This window comes from Saccopteryx bilineata, chromosome 2 (genome assembly GCF_036850765.1).
Source record: "Saccopteryx bilineata isolate mSacBil1 chromosome 2, mSacBil1_pri_phased_curated, whole genome shotgun sequence".
Lineage (NCBI taxonomy): Eukaryota > Metazoa > Chordata > Mammalia > Chiroptera > Emballonuridae > Saccopteryx > Saccopteryx bilineata.
Genome location: NC_089491.1, coordinates 231,334,073 through 231,350,295, shown reverse-complemented (window position 1 = coordinate 231,350,295; position 16,223 = coordinate 231,334,073). Strand labels below are relative to the sequence as shown.

The 16,223-nt window shown below is 48.0% G+C and overlaps 1 protein-coding gene and 1 non-coding gene across 2 annotated transcripts in view; both read right to left on the bottom strand.

Annotated features, from left to right (window-relative positions):
• TIAM1 (TIAM Rac1 associated GEF 1) overlaps positions 1 to 15,359 on the bottom strand; it is a 309,396-nt gene extending 294,037 nt beyond the window's left edge. The window contains exon 1 of the mRNA XM_066259555.1: positions 15,266 to 15,359. The gene's annotated coding sequence lies outside the window, so the exon portion shown is untranslated. The remainder of the gene's footprint in view (positions 1 to 15,265) is intronic.
• TRNAT-GGU (transfer RNA threonine (anticodon GGU)) lies at positions 7,199 to 7,274 on the bottom strand. The gene has a single exon. It is a non-coding gene; the product is annotated as a tRNA-Thr (tRNA).
• Positions 15,360 to 16,223: the final 864 nt, after the last annotated feature.

Genomic DNA, 16,223 nt, shown 5'->3' with positions numbered 1-16,223 from the left:
TGGGCTTTCTCATTTTGGCTCATTCAGCCAGAATACATAGGTTCTTTATTCTTCCCCAGTCCTTACAGTCAAGAGGAGCACTTGGCTCTTAATCCCCACATGTAAGTGGATCACAAAACAAACCATGTCACCTGACCAAGTGGTGGCGCAGTGGACAGAGTGTCAGACTGGGACCTGGAGGACCCAGGTTCGAGACCCTGAAGTCGCCAGCTTAAGCCCAACGACCCTGGCAAGGTAAAGTCTCCAGTCAAGGCACATATGAGAAAGCAGTCACTGAACAAGTAAGGTGCCCCAACAAAGTATTGATGCTTCTCATCTCTCTCCCTTCTTGTCTGTCTGTCCCTATTTGTCCCTCTCTCTGTCTCACACACACACAAAACCATGTCACTTAAAAAACGTAAATTTCCACTAGTTACCATCTATCCAAAGATAAATGTCCATGTAATTAAGTCAATGTTTCTGATTAGACAAGCACACACTAATCATTGTAAAATACTTCAAATTTAGAAAAAAAATTTGCATAAAAAAAATAAATACCGCCTGACCAGGCAGTGGCGCAGTGGATAGAGCATCAGACTGGGATGCAGAGGACCCAGGTTCGAGACTCCAAGGTCGCCAGCTTGAGTGTGGGCTCATCTGGTTTGAGCAAAAGCTCACCAGCTTGGACCCAAGGTCGCTGGCTCGAGAAAGGGGTTATTCGGTCTGCTGAAGGCCCACGGTCAAGGCACATATGAGAAAGCAATCAATGAACAACTAAGGTGTCACAACAAAAAACTAATGATTGATGCTTCTCATCTCTCTCCATTCCTGTCTGTCTGTCCCTATCTATCCCTCTCACTGACTCTCTCTCTGTCTCTGTAAAAAAATAATAAATAAATAAATAAATAAATACCCCTTAATCTCAACACTAAAAAAATATATGTTGTTGGGCCTCATCAGTGGTAGCAGAGTAGAAAGTTGAACTGGGGTAGAGGTCCCAGGGTCAAAACCCTGAGGCCATCGATTTGACTTGAGTGCAGGCTCATCAGGCATGAGCACAGAGTCATTGGCTTGAGTGTGGAATCACAGCCCCCCCCCCCCCAATCAAGGCATGTCTGAGAAAGCAATCAATGAACAACTAAACTGCTACAACTACAAGTTGATACTTCTCATCTTTCTCCCTTCCTCTCTCTCTCTCTCTAAAAACAAACCAAAAAAAAAAATACTGTACACACACACACATACACATATATATACTGTACAACACATATATATGTTGTTGATATTTTCGGCTATATTTACTACTGGCACCTGATGTAATTAAAGAAACATTTTAGAATTAAAGAAATTCTGAAGATGAGCTATTTGGGAAGAATCAATCAGAAAAAGAAAAGGGGGGCCTGACCAGGCGGTGGCACAGTGGATAGAGCGTCGGACTGGGATGTGGAAGACCCAAGTTCAAGACCCCAAGGTCGCCAGCTTGAGTGTGGGCTCATCTCATTTGAGCAAGCTCACCAGCTTGGACCCAAGATTGCTGGCTTGAGCAAGGGGTTACTCAGTCTGCTGTAGTCCCACAGTCAAGGCACATATGAGAAATCAATCAATGAACAACTATGGAGCCGCAACAAAGAATTGATGTTTCTCATCTCTCTCCCTTCCTGTCTGTCTGTCCATCTCTCTAATTCTATCTCTGCCACAAAATAAATAAATAAATAAATATCTGAAACTTAAAAAAAAAAGAAAAGAAAAGGGGAGGCACAGGATACCTGAGAAAAATGGAAAAAAGTGACAGTGAGCCCAGGTAATCAAATGCCAGATGCCAATTTAACACTGCTAGAGGTCAGAGAGATTGTACTAAATCAAAGGAGAAAATTCAAAGACATGAATCTTACTTAAAATACGAATTCTTAAGTCAGTTGCAATAGTACTCAGGGTATTAAAATATTAAACTCGATTCATGTCCTCATTAAGCTCTTTGTTTCCCAATTCCACAAAATAGTATAGTTTTTCTAAGCTGGAAAAACTGTACCTTAATATTTCCCAGAAAGATTCCATTCCCCCCCCCACACCTTTTGGTTTTCTAGCAACTAAAACACAACAATCAAGACCACATTTTTTATTATTCTTAGTATTGATTCTGAGAAAAAGGGAGAGAGACAGGAACAGAGAGAGAGAGACAGGGAGAGGAGAAACATTGGTTTGTAGTTCCACTCATTCATGCAATCCCTGGTTGTCTCTTATAAGTGCCTTGACCTGGGAATTGAACCCACAATTTCGTCGTATCAGGATGATGCTCTAATGAGCTATACCGCCAGGGCCTCAAGACCGTATCTTATACCCTCGGAACTGGTCACTCAAATACCTGTAACAGCCTGTGGGCTGGGCCCCAAACATGGCAGGGAGGCTCTATGTGCTATGAAAAACGTTAAATACTAGGGGTCCCATAAATTCACTTTTCCTGACCTGAACAGGGTTCAGAACTGCTATGTCACAGGCCAAGAAGAGATGGGTTTCTGCAATGAAAACTCAGAGGCTGTCTGTGGGGAATAACAGCCCTACTTACTCTAAGGAGCTACAGTCACTGGTCCTGCTATCAAGAATGGGACCTTCACTCAGATGTCTAGTCTTTGGCCAGAAGACTCCAAATTCCTAATACAAACCTGCAACTTTTACAAATAAAGCCCACCTGATTTTGACCCCATTTCCTCAAAGAAACAGAAGGTCACGGGGATGTTTTACTGAAAGTGAGCTGGAATCATGCAACAGTTTCCCACAAGCCTCTTTCTGGAAGATATTTGAATGGTTTGCTACAATTGTTGAAGATTCACAGGATGAAGGTTGCAGACAAATTCAATACCCAAATTAAGTAACTAACTTGGGGGTAGACCACAGGGTGAATTTTGTTAATGTATCTTTAAATAATTAGATTCTTAAGTGGTTTAGTTAAGTAAGAACCATAGTTATAAGGTTTTAATTTTTTAAATAACAATAAAATGTGAAAGAGTTCAATTGATATCCTTGTAGAATTGAAATGTTAATTTGTAATCCCAGAGTTTACAAAATGAGATGATTATTCTACCATTCATAAACTTTTTTAAAATGTCCCAGTAGATCTTGCGCTGAACTTGGGAGCATTATCTCTGAAAATATTTTTAATGCTCAATAAACTGCTTAACAGGAGTAACATTATTAAATCAGACTGCAATATTTTTCCTCCTATAATATGAAGCACAGCAGTCTTGAGGGCTAAGGATAAGGCTTTCATGATACTTATTAGCAATATCCTGAAGTTAATAACTGGGTGACATTGCTTAAGCACAGAGAAGCTCAAAACACCTAAATTGGCCCTGGCCAGTTGGCTCAGTGGTAGAGCATCGGCCTGGCGTGCGGAAGTCCCAGGTTCGATTCCCGGCCAGGGCATACAGGAGAAGCACCCATCTGCTTCTCCACCCCTCCCCCTCTCCTTCCTCTCTGTCTCTCTCTTCCCCTCCTGCAGCAGAGGCTCAATTGGAGCAAAGATGGCCCGGGTGCTGAGGATGGCTCTGCGGCCTCCACCTCAGGCACTAGAATGGCTCTGTATGCAACAGAGCGACGCCCCAGATGGGCAGAGCATCGCCCCCTGGTGGGCATGCCGGGTGGATCCCGGTCGGGCGCATGCAGGAGTCTGTCTGACTGCCTCCCAGTTTCCAGCTTCGGAAAAATGCAAAAAAAAAAAAAAAAAAACCCTAAATTATTATCCTTTTTTTTTTTTTAACACGAAGCCACGCCCCCTCCTCCCAGGCGGCATGCGGATCTAGCCTCTCCAAAATTATTTTTATTTATTTATTCATTTTAGAGATGAGAGAGAGAGAGAGAAAAAAGGGGGGAGGAGCAGGAAGCATCAACTCTCATATGTGCCTTGACCAGGCAAGCCCAGGGTTTTGAACCAGTGACCTCAGCGTTCCAGGTCGATGCTTGATCCACTGCGCCACCACCAGTCAAGCTATCCAATTTTTAAAATATTTTTATCCTGGCCCTGGCCAGTGGCCCAATGAATATAGCATCATTCCTGGGTTTCATTCCCGGTCAGGGTACACAGGAGAAGTAACCATCTGCTTCTCCCCCTCTCCCCTTCTCTCCCTCTTTGCCTCCCACAGCCAATGGCTCAGAATGGTTCTAGCGTGGACCAGGGCACTGAGGATAGCTCAGTTGGTCCTGTCAGCCTCAGGCACTACAAATAGTTCAGTACTATTGAGCTATACTCAATTGAGCTCAGTAATATTGAGGAATATCAGCTCCAGATGGGGTTGCTGGGTGGATCCTGGTCAGGGCGTATGCAGGAGTCGGCTTCACTATCTCCCCTCCTATCACCTAAAAAAAAAAAAAATCTGTCCTGTGGTGGCACAGATAAAGCATCAACCTGGAATGCTGAGGTCACGGGTCTGATCTCCTCCCCACCACCACCACCCCTCTCTAAAAATCAATCAATAAATTTTTTTAATAGATAACTTATATAGCTGAATAATAACCAAATTTTTTTAAATAACCAAAATAATCCAGTGTCTCAGATTACTGATCTGATTAATGATCTGATACGCTCATTGCCAAATATCCAGAAAACATAAACAACTCTCTAAGTAAAGAAATGTAAGCAAGTTGCCTAACTGGTAGTGGCACAGTGAATAAAGCGTCAGCCTGAGACTCTGAGATCCCAGTTTCAAAACCCCAAGGTTGCTGGCTTGAGCTCAGGCTCATCTTTGAGCATGGGGTCACCAGTTTGAGCATGAAATAATCAAAACGATCCCATGGTTGCTGGCTTCAGCCCAAAGGTCACTCTCTGGCTTGAGCCCAAGGTAACTAGCTTGAGCAATGGGTCACTGGCTCAGCTGGAGTCCCCTCTCCTCACCCCGTAAAGGCACGTATGAGAAGCAATCAATGAACTGAAGTGATTCAACTAAGAGTTGATGCTTCTCATCTCTCTCCTTTCCTCTGTTTCCCTCCTTCCCCTCCTCGAAAGAAAGAAAAGGAAATTTAAGTATGTTGTCTCTAACAGTATCTCTGCCTTTCGAATGCAGGATTATTAATCTCAGCATTAAGAACAATGGATCAGTCATCCTTTGTCAGGAGGCCTGTCCTGTGCAGTGCAGGAGGACCGCACTATCCCTGGCCTCTACCACCTAGAACCCAGATATATCCTTGTATCTAAACAGATGACAGCATCACCTCCCCAGGATGACAACAAAATGTGTCCAGTCACTGCCAAATGTCCCTTGGCGAGTAAAACTGCCCCCAGTTAAGAACCTGTGTCCTAATATAACACAACAAAAAAATATCACCCAGCAGAAGTTTAACACCCAAAAGCTGATGCCCAAAGATAGTTCACTTTCCAATTACTTTGCAAATATTTTCTTCATATAGCTTTGATAAATAAATTACTGAGTCGTTCACACAGCTTTTTAAATAAATGAAGCATTGCTCTTTTTGTTAATGTGAAATCAGCTTTAAAATAAATGTTTCCAGCCTGACCAGGCTGTGGCACAGTGGATAGAGTGTCAGACTAGGATGTGGAGGACCCTGAGGTCGCCAGCTTGAGCGCCAGCTGATCTGGTTTGAGCAAGGCTCACCAGCTTGAGCCCAAGGTCACTGGTTCAAGGGGTCACTCGGTCTACTGTAGCCCCCCGGTCAGGGCACATATGAGAAATCATTCAATGAACAACTAAGGAACTGCAATGAAGAATTGATGTTTCTCATCTCCTTCCCTTCCTGTCTGTCCCTATCTGTCCCTCTCTCTGACTCTGTCTTTGCCACAAAAAAATAAAAATAAATGTTTCAGTGCTCCTTTTCTCAATCTATTAACTCAATTAAGGAATGCCAAAAGAACAACAGAGAAGAAAATATAAGATCAGTGTACCACCCCAGCTATGCAATAAAAAGTACTGGCAAATATAACTGAACAAGCATTCTTCATTGATTTTCAGCTTTTAAAAAGCAAACAACATGCAAAGGATATCACCAGGAACATGAAGAGATGATCCACAGAATGGAAAAAAGTGTGTGCAAATCAGATATCTTATAAGGGACCTGTACCTAGAACACAGAGAATGCCTGCAATTTAATAGAGAGAGCAAAAATGCAATCCAAAAAAATGGACAAAGGTCTGAACACTGATTTCTCCAAAGAAAATATACAATTAGCAAATGAGCAATGAGTGAAAAGATGAGGGACATTATTATTTCTCAGGGAGATGCAAATCAAAATCACAAGGAGCCTGACCAGGGGTGGTACAGTGGACAGAACATTGACCTGGGATGCAGACAACCCAGGTTAGAAACCCCAAGGTCGCTGGCTTGAAAACAGGCTCATTTGGCTTGAGCATGGGCTCACCCAGCTTGAGCACGGTGTCATTGGCTTAAGTACAGTGTCAATAGTTTAAGTGTGAGATCATAGACACGACTCCATGGTCGCTGGCTTGAGCCCAAAGGTCGCTGGTTTGAACTAAAGGTCACTGGCTTGAACAAGGGGTCACTGGCTCAGCTGGAGCCCCCTGGTCAAGGCACATATGAGAAAGCAATCAATGAACAACTAAAGTGCCACAAGGAGTTGATGCTTTTCATCTCTCTTCCTTCCTGTCTGTCCCTAACTGTCCCTCTCTCTATCTCTGTCTCTGTCTCTCTCACTAAAAAAGGGAAAAAAAGAAATACACAAGGAAATACCACCTTTTCACCCACTAGGATGGCTAGAATCAAAAGATCAAAACAAGTGTCAGCGAGGACGTGGGATAGTGGAACCCTCATTCACTGCTGGCTGGAATGTAAAACAATGCAGCCACTTTGGAAAACAGTCTGGAGTTCCTCAGACAGTTAAACACAGAGTTCCCACTTAACATAGGAGAGGTTTTACTCCTACATATACACTCAAAAAGAATTTAAACAAATATTCAAACAAATTTTTTTTTTTTGTATTTTTCTGAAGCTGGAAACAGGGAGGCAGTCAGACTCCTGCATGCGCCCTACCGGGATCCACCCGGCACGCCCACCAGGGAGCGATGCTCTGCCCCTCCAGGGGCGCCGCTCTGTTGCAACCAGAGCCACTCTAGTGCCTGGGGCAGAGGCCATGGAGCCACCCCCAGCACCCGGGCCATCTTTTGCTCCAATGGAGCCTCGGCTGAGGGAGGGAAAGAGAGAGACAGAGAGGAAGGAGAGGGGGAGGGTTGGAGAAGCAGATGGGTGCTTCTCCTGTGTGCCCTGGCCGGGAATCGAACCCGGGACTTCCGCACACCAGGCCGATGCTCTACCACTGAGCCAACCAGCCAGGGCCTCAAACAAACTTTTTGACAATTAATGTTCATCACAATAATCTGATGGTGGAACCAATCCAAACATCCATCAACTGATAAGAGAATAAGTAAAATGTAAAATATCCATGCCAATGAAATATTACTCAGCAATAAAAAGGAACGAAGCACTGTCACCTGCTACAACATGGATGGTCTTTGAAAGCATGAAGCTATGTGGAAGAAGACAGTCACAAATGACCACAGCTATGTGATTCTATTTATACGTAATGGCCAAAATACACCAATCTAAAGAGACAGATTCATGGTTACCAGAGGCTACAGGGAGGGAATGAAGAGAGTGGTCATGGGTACGGGGTTTCATCTGGGGGATGATGTATGTGTTCTAAAATTGATTATGGTAGTGGGGGTGGAGGAAGCTATGGCAGGATAAATGATGATGGATGGAGATGTGACTGGGCGTGATGAACACACAATACAGTGCACAGAATATGTACTGTAGAATTGTGCACCTGAACCTGTATAATCTGTTGACCAGTGTCACCCCAATAAATTCAACAAATAACATTGATCATGGTGATGGTTACACAACTCTGTAAATATATCAAAAACCACTGAATTGTGTACCTTAAAGACCTGAATTGTATATTATACAAATTATATCTTTTTTTGCTTTAATTTTTTTTTTAGGTAAGAGGAAGGTAAATAGTGAGTCAGACTCACACATGTGTCCCGACCAGAATCCACCCAGCAACCTCATCTGTAACCAATGCTCAAGTACTGAGCTATTTTTAGAGCCTGAGGCTACCGCTAAAACTAACTGAGCTATCCTCAGTGCCCCGGGCTACACTCAAACCAACCAAGCCACTGGCTGCAGAAGAGGAAGAAAAGGGCATGCACTGACCGGGAATCAAATTCAGGTGATCTATATGCCTAGCCTACACTCTATCCACTGAGTCACCAGCCAGAACCATAAATTACATCTTAATAAAGCTGTTATAAACATGACCTACAGACAAGGCGCAGAAGACTTCCTCATGCCTATAGAACAGTGATCCCCAACCTTTTTTAGGCCACGGACCGGTTTAGTGTCAGAAAACATTTTCACGGACCGGCCTTTAGGGTGGGACGGATAAACGCACAAAATAAAATTATGCGACCGGCGTAAAAACTGTGGTATTTTTAAATATAATTGTTGAACTTACGAGACAAGCATCAAGAGTGAGTCTTAGACGGATGTAACAGAGGGAATCTGGTCATTTTTTTAAAATAAAACATCGTCAGACTTAAATATAAATAAAATGAAAATAATATAAGTTATTTATTCTTTCTCTGCGGACCGGTACCAAATGGCCCACGGACCGGTACCGGTCTCAGGCCCAGGGGTTGGGGATCACTGCTATAGAACACAATGTTACCAACCCTAACAGCCGACAGGAACTGGGGACCTAACGAGGAGGAAGGCTAAGAGAAAAGATAGATGAAAACATTGGAATTCCCATTTTACTAAGGGGAGGTTAAAAGTCACAGTAGTCGGATGATGGAACTAAATTATACACTACGTAAGTGATATAAAGACTAAGAAATAATCAATATGTGAACTGTAAACATAATCATCAAACAGCTGGAGAGCGCAGAGAGGAGGTGAGGGCAATAAATAAACTCAATTATCATTTGTCATAACAGGAGGCCGACACACAGGAAGGAGTGCGGGTGTCTTATTGTGAACTACCCAGACTCTTCTGGAGCGTGCGGGAGGGGGGAGGAAAGCAGGACAGCGCAGGCTCCTGCTGCTCTGCTCAGCTCCTCTGCTCCAAGTCCGTTCACACTGCGGGGGATTATTACTGTACACACTGTCTTTAGGATCACATCAAACTTGTATTACTTGAGCTGAAACATCTGTATGAGGTAAGAGTATAATTTCTGTCAGGAAAACTACCCAAGTGATTAGCACCATCACTGAGTGAAGATGTGAATATTGTACTGGAGCAAAACTGCCTCACATTTTATAGCCGAAGACTGCGCCCTAAGAAGGCGGCTTGGAGCACGGGACAGTTCCTGTAGGAGAGCAGGGAACTGGACAAAGGCCCCAGTTTGTGTAAGCAGACAGTACAAGTCATAGCAGGGACACAGCTGGGAAAACGCTGCCCAGTTACCGAAAACATCATCAAGATTACAACTCGAACGCTTGGGACTCAGGACTGCAGGTGCCCAAACTAGGGTATTTTTGAGTATATCAGGTGGTGGAACTAACAGGATACAAGACAAAAAGGCACAACCAGGAGTGTCCCAGGTACGCCAGAGGAAGGGCCCGTGGTTCTCAGAAGGCCAGAGGCTACGGCACCCTGAAGAGCTTGTGCACCCCGCCCCCTGCCCTGTACTCCTGCATCCCAGAGAAATACTGTATTTGTGTCCTGAGAGGAGCCAGGGATGCACATTTTACAAAAAAAAACACTAACACATTACATCCATTAGGTGGGTCAGGCTCCTATTGAATATAAATAAATAAATAAATAAATAAATAATAAATAAATCAAACACCCACATAGGAAGGTGATGGTGAGAAGAAACCCAGTTCTGAGCCTCTAAAATAGAGCCTAAGAAGCAAGTGGGACCAGCAACCCCAGCCCATAACCCTCCCAGACTTCCCATTAGAACCTTCCTTTGCTCTGAATGTGGCCAAGTCCTCTGCACCTAACCCTGGTGATGCAGCTGGGTCCAAAGAGATCTTGTCCCCAGGATCTGAAGAAATTTGGAGGTGCCAGGCTGGAATCACTCCCCCAAAACCCAGGGGGCCCCCAAATAGTGGGGAGGCAAGGCAGACCCCCTCGAACGCAACTGGCAGACACCTGCTTCTGAAGATCCCTGGGTGAAAATCCCATCTACCCCAGTCCTAAGGAGCCAACAAATCCATAGGGGCATCCCCCCACCCATGACTCAGCCGATCTGTGGTTTCTCAGGGCTCTGATCCCCTCTGCAAAGGGGAAACCAGGAACAGGAACTGGAAGTGAACTTGGCCTAGGAGCAGGGAGGGCGGGCAGGAGAGATCTGGGCTGGAGGCAGCACTGCAAAGAGCACCCCCTTTCTCTAGGACATCTGTCTCCTCCACAACCACAGAGAACCATGTTTGGTGGAGTCTCTAAGGAAAAGCAACTGAATCCCTATAGCCTCACCTCCAACCCACTCCTCGCCCATTCCAAGCCAAGTCTGGGCACAGATAGATTCACTGCTTCTCCATCACCTACTTCCTCACATACCTGTATTGGAATCCTTCCACCTTAAGAGGGCAGAGACTGGAATTAACTACTTTATTTTTCTTTAACCAAAACACCCTTCCCTCCCTTTTATTTCTTTTCCTTCATGAACTCAAAGCTGCAGCCAGAATCACCCACAGTAACCTTGCTATTTCACTTCAGTTCTGCTGGGGGCTCAAAACCAGGAGGCTTCCTCCCACAACTGCAGCCCAGTGTCCCTCTACGGAAAGAAACTTTGTGACAGCACGAGACTGGATGGGCCTTGGTCCAACCTGAGCAGGAGAGAGATGGGAGAGAGATGTGTTCAGCTAGAAGGAACTGCCTCCCACGCTTTCCTGACTGAATCACCACTCTTTGTTGAACACCCTCTGCATACACACAATTGAGCGGCTCTAGCCAGAGCTGTGGCCCTTCTACTTCTGCTACCGTTTTGATGAGACCTTCCCCCAACTTGCAGAATGCAAGTCTCCCAGCTCAGCCTCAGTCCAATCAGGGAGGAACCTCTTTCCCTAGCCAAAGAACTCCAAGGTCTACTAGGAGGATCTCACACAAACTCAGGCAGGATCTCTCTGTATCCACAGTCTAGGCCTTTATGAAGTTCTTAATGAGGTCCCTGGGGATGCAGGAACAGTGATGGTCTTATGCTGGGGAGCGGGGGGCTGGAACGAGGCACAGAAGGTCCGGAAGGGAATGGAAGGGAGAAGTCGTCTAATTATTAATATTCTGTACCCTTTTACACTAGAGCACTGTATTATTTTCAAAACACTCTGTTCCTGGCTGAGGACTACTTTATTTTTGAGTGCCTCCTTTATTTAATAATAATAATAATCTTTAAAAAATAAGTGATTTGGCCTATGCAGATGAGAAATCTTTTTCTTTTAACATAGGAGTTGTTATTCACATAAAACTGCACATTTAGATATGAAATGACATGAAGTGTGTGTGGGACTGAAAAACACAAACATGTTGCTGGGGCCTTGCAGGTCTATTTCTTCTGGTCCTGTACTGGGAGGGAAGGAGAGACATCCCAAAACATGCACTCTACTTATTTGGTTAATTCAGAAAGGAAAATGCATATATGCATATGTATGTGTGCGCGCACACCGGTGAAATAATGTTTTGGATACAGAAGTCCAAATGACTAAAGACATGAAAAATGAGGATCTCTCCTAAGCACAAGACTGAATCTGTAAAGTTCTGGAACCCCAGAGCACTAGAAACATGGCCCACAGGAACCAAAGTCTGCCCTCGTCCTCACCCCTCTGCCCTCCCAAGTGGGCAGAAGCCCATCATCACCTACTTCTAGGTGACACTTGGACATGATTCTTATGCTCTTCCCCACTCTCCTCACTTGGGAAAACATGAGCTCTTCAGGCACTGACTCCCAAAATGTTTCTCCCAAGGACAGTAAGCTCCTGGCTGTTGGGGAGCAGTGCAGGCCCTCACAACTTTCCACAAGCAGTATCTGTCCCATTCCAGAATGCCTGGGGCTTGGTCAGCTCCGTCAAACTACAGGAATTTGGAGGGAGGAAAGAGATAGGACTGGGGCTGCCTTTCCTTTCAGGTTCTGAGGGGTGGGGACAGGAGGGGAGGGGATCTGGGAGACAGATCTGTAAGGAACAGGGGAGACAGCCTTTGTTCCAGCTCTTTGGATGAGCATTAGAGTAGAGTTCAATTGTCCGCTAATGAGATTTCCTAACCACGTGCTCCTTTCAAGTCCAGGCCCCAACTGATTTTGTTCCCCAGACAGCAGGGGGGGGGGGGGGGGGCAAGCTGCCTTCCATCCCTAAGGGCCCGAGAATTCCCAGAACTGCAGGAACTCACACCAGTTATCAGATCATTGACATCCAGCTTGCTGGGGTCAGCGGCCACTTGCCAAGCCACTCCAAGTAATGAGTTAGGAGCAGGAAGAGAAGGGTAGGACAGAGCATCCCAGGGGGCTTCTGTTCCCACTGGACAGACTGCAAGGCCCTTACTGCGTTTGTGTTTTTGTTTGTTTGCTTGTTTTGGCCAGTAAGGCCCTCTGGGGTCTGCGTTCAGTTTTCCAGCTCCATCATTTGCTCCCCAACCGACAAAAGGGAGTTGAAAGTTACCTTTTCAGTAACACCTGATTCCATAAGCAAGCCCAAGATGATCTTTTTTAAGCCATTTATCTCATTAGGGGTTGTTAGAGAAGTTTTTCTTGTTTGGGTTTTTTCCTGCATAAAACTGGCTCTCCCTTTGCCTAAAGAAAATCAAGCTGGTGGAGAAGAGGAAAAATAAGTCAAAACCCAGTGACAGCATTTTGAAGCTTTTCCATGAAATTATCGCTCCTCTCCCTCCTTCCCAGGTTGGGCACCAAGCTTTCTCCCCAGGTTGATTTCTCCTCCATTCAATGATAATTACTTAGCAACGTCCCTGTTTACCAAAGACTGTCTCCCAGGGGGGCTCTCTTGTAGGTGGGAGTTCAAGAGAGCATATTCTGGAAACCACAGACAAACCAGACTTCTACTACAAGGTGCAGCTCAAATTTCACTTCTACCAGGAAGTGTTCCCTCCCTGCCTCCAGGTATCTCTTTGTTCAAACCTCCCTCCATCCGGGCACTAATCACTTCACACAGCGGCCATTGGTCCGTGCAACTACTTCCCACCTGGACCGGTTTTCTCCTCCACCAGGGCCTGGGCCTCAGCAGAGCCTTAAGGAAAAAGGAAGGAAGAAGAAAGAAACCACTAAAACCTAAAGGGAACTCAAACAGAGAAAGGAGCTGCAAGCGATTCGTTAAGTACAGCACAGGTAGACCTAAGGTCATTGAAACAAGCCCTGTTTGGAGTTGAAAACAGCGGTCCTCATACTGTTCAAAACAAATAGTTGGGACAGTGGAGAACTGGAAAGGAGTAAGGGGTCTGTCCTCTCTGATGGAAACCACGTTACTCCAGTGGGTCATATGTGGCAAGGGCTGTCCTAAGAAGTATATGATTTTTACCAGGGGTCCCCAAACTTTTTACACAGGAGACCAGTTCACTGTCCCTCAGACCGTTGGAGGGCCGGACTATAAAAAAAACTATGAACAAATCCCTATGCACACTGCACATACCTTATTTTAAAGTAAAAAAAACAAAACGAGAACAAATACAATATTTAAAATAACGAACAAGTAAACTTAAATCAACAAACTGACCAGTATTTCAATGAAAACTAGGCTCCTCTCACTGACCACCAATGAAAGAGGTGCCCATTCCGGAAGTGCAGCAGGGGCCAGATAAATGGCCTCAGGGGGCCGCATGCCAGGCCTTAGTTTGGGGACCCCGATTTATACTGTCGTTTTTATCCATCCCCTCCCCTCGCTACAAATGGGAATGCTCATCCCCACTCTCCAGAAAGCTCAGAAACTGAGACTCAGTGAGATTATGTAGCTGGCCCGGCCCACCCAGCTTTTGAGTGGCACTGAGCCGGCACTAGAACCTAGGATGGTTTGACCTCAGCGCCCAGGCTTCTCGACCTCTTACTTCAGCTCAAAGTGTAGGCCAAGTCAACGTGCACGGGTAACCCTATCAGGCCCGCTCTGACTCAAGGATGCCCCTCAGCTGCTCCGCGGGGCCGTGTGTGTACCACCAAAGCGGGCATGGATTGGCGAGCTTCCGGAAGGACTAGCGCGCGTCCTTCAAGGCCAGCCAGCATGCAGGAAAAGGCAGGCTAGGATCAACTTGGGCTGATCCGGGGGCAAGGCTGGAGGACGCTACTGGGAGGGAAGGGAGCGTGGCTCGGTCAGCGCCCCGACGGACGGCCGCCAGAAAGGCCCTAGCTGGGACGTGGAACCGCTGGGCGCAGAGGGTTGGGGGCGCCGTACGCTGCGGGGACTGGAAACGAAGGCGCCGCCTGGGCTTCTTTCCCTGCAGCATCTCGCCGGGAGGCCGGGGGAGGGGGCATCACCTGACAGCACACACCAACTTCTCTCCGCTCGCAGGGGCGCGCGGCAGCCACCGCGGCCGGGGGAGCACAGCGCTCAGCTCTCGCCCAATGGCTAGGTCTGTAAACAAAAGCGGGCCCCACTCGGGCCCCTAGACGGGCGGCGAGCGGCGCCGCACAGCAGTATCTCATCTGCTGAGCCCGCGATCGCGCGCGGAGATTCCACGCACGGTCCCCGGACCCCGCGCCCGGGCCAGTCATTGTTTGCGCGCCTGCAGAATGCCGCTTTAAATGCCCCCTCCCAGATCGGCCACGGGTCTCCGGCCCTGTGTGGCGACCCCAACCCTTCCCAGCGTATGTCTGGCCCCGGGCGCGGCACCGATCGCCAAGGTGAGCGCCCAGGCGGCGGCGCCGAAACCCCGGGCCTGGAGGTGCTCAGGTTGGGGACTGAGACACACACACAGCCGCACGCACACGCACGCCCTCCCCGAAGTTGATTTTTTAAATCAGCCGACAAATACAAAGTGCCGCCGCCGCAGCAGGTCAGCGCTGACCTGCTGCTGCCGGGAAAACCGACCGCCAACGCCCGGACACTGTCACTTCCATTCGGCGCCGGACAGCTGGATGCCGTTGACCCGTCTCCCTCCTTAGGATTCGAGCGAGAGAGGTCTCCCCGCCTCCCGAGTGTATGAACACGAAAACAATACGAGCAGAACGCAATCGGGGGGAGCTAGGACCCGCCGGGAGCCCCGGTGTGCGGGAGACGGGGGTCGGAACGTGCCCGTTACGAGCAAAGTAGCCCGGGCATCCTCACCACAACCCTCAGGGTGGCTCCGGACAGCCGGTCCGCGCCCCCAGGTTCACGGTACTCACCCGCGACGCTCGTCCCGTTTCTCCGCGACGGGCACGGAACGATGCAGGCACGCCAGAATCCCGGTGCCGCGGGGACCTAAGCAACCGCTGCGCTGCAGAGATGCGCGCCCGACGGCGGCGGCGCTGCTCCGCCCGACACTCGCAGCGGCCAATGGGAACCAGCGGGGCGCCTCCACGGGCGGCCTCGGGGGCGGGGCCGGAGGAGCGCGTGGGAAACCGGACTCCGATTGGGCCTCCTGACGATCGCTCCGCCTCCGGCCGGCCAATCAAAAGCGGCGGATACAGGAGCGGGGCGTTCAGAGTTGGGCTGGAGACTGACAACAGGAGCACGCTAGGTACCCGCCAGCATCCCGGCCCCCTTGCGCTACCGGGAGGATGCGGTGCCGCGCGCACCGGGGCTGCTTTCCCTCGCGGCTCCGGTGGCGCGGCCTTGTGACCGCTCAGGCAGGCCGCCGAGGCGCGGCTGGAGGGGGACGGCAACGGAGACCCTAACAAAGCGACTCTGGGAGGGCCCGGCGGCCTCCGCCTCCTCCCTCAATAGGTCCTTGGAGCTGCCAGTTACCCTTTATAGGTGGATGTGGCCAATGACGCACAGAGAAGGGGCTCGAGTTGGCGCGCGCGCGCGCGGTTCGGCATCAGTGGGATTGGTCCTAGGTAAAGGATTTTCCTGCCACCTCTAAGGCAGAGTATGAGGGGACCGCACGGGGGATGGGAACGGCGGAAAAATACTGTACCTGCAACACGCGGTCTGGCGTGGGAGGCGTGTGCCTGGCCTTGGGGAAGATGAGAACTTCTTTACGAGAGAAAACCTTAACTAAGACCTCCCAATGGATGCTGCGGGATGGGGGGCACAATGACCTTAACCCAGCCCCCGGGAGTCCGCCACTCACCGGGTGACTCACTTTCCCAGCAAGTGAATTTGAAATCTCAGCGAGGACCTTGGGCTTCCGTTCACCTG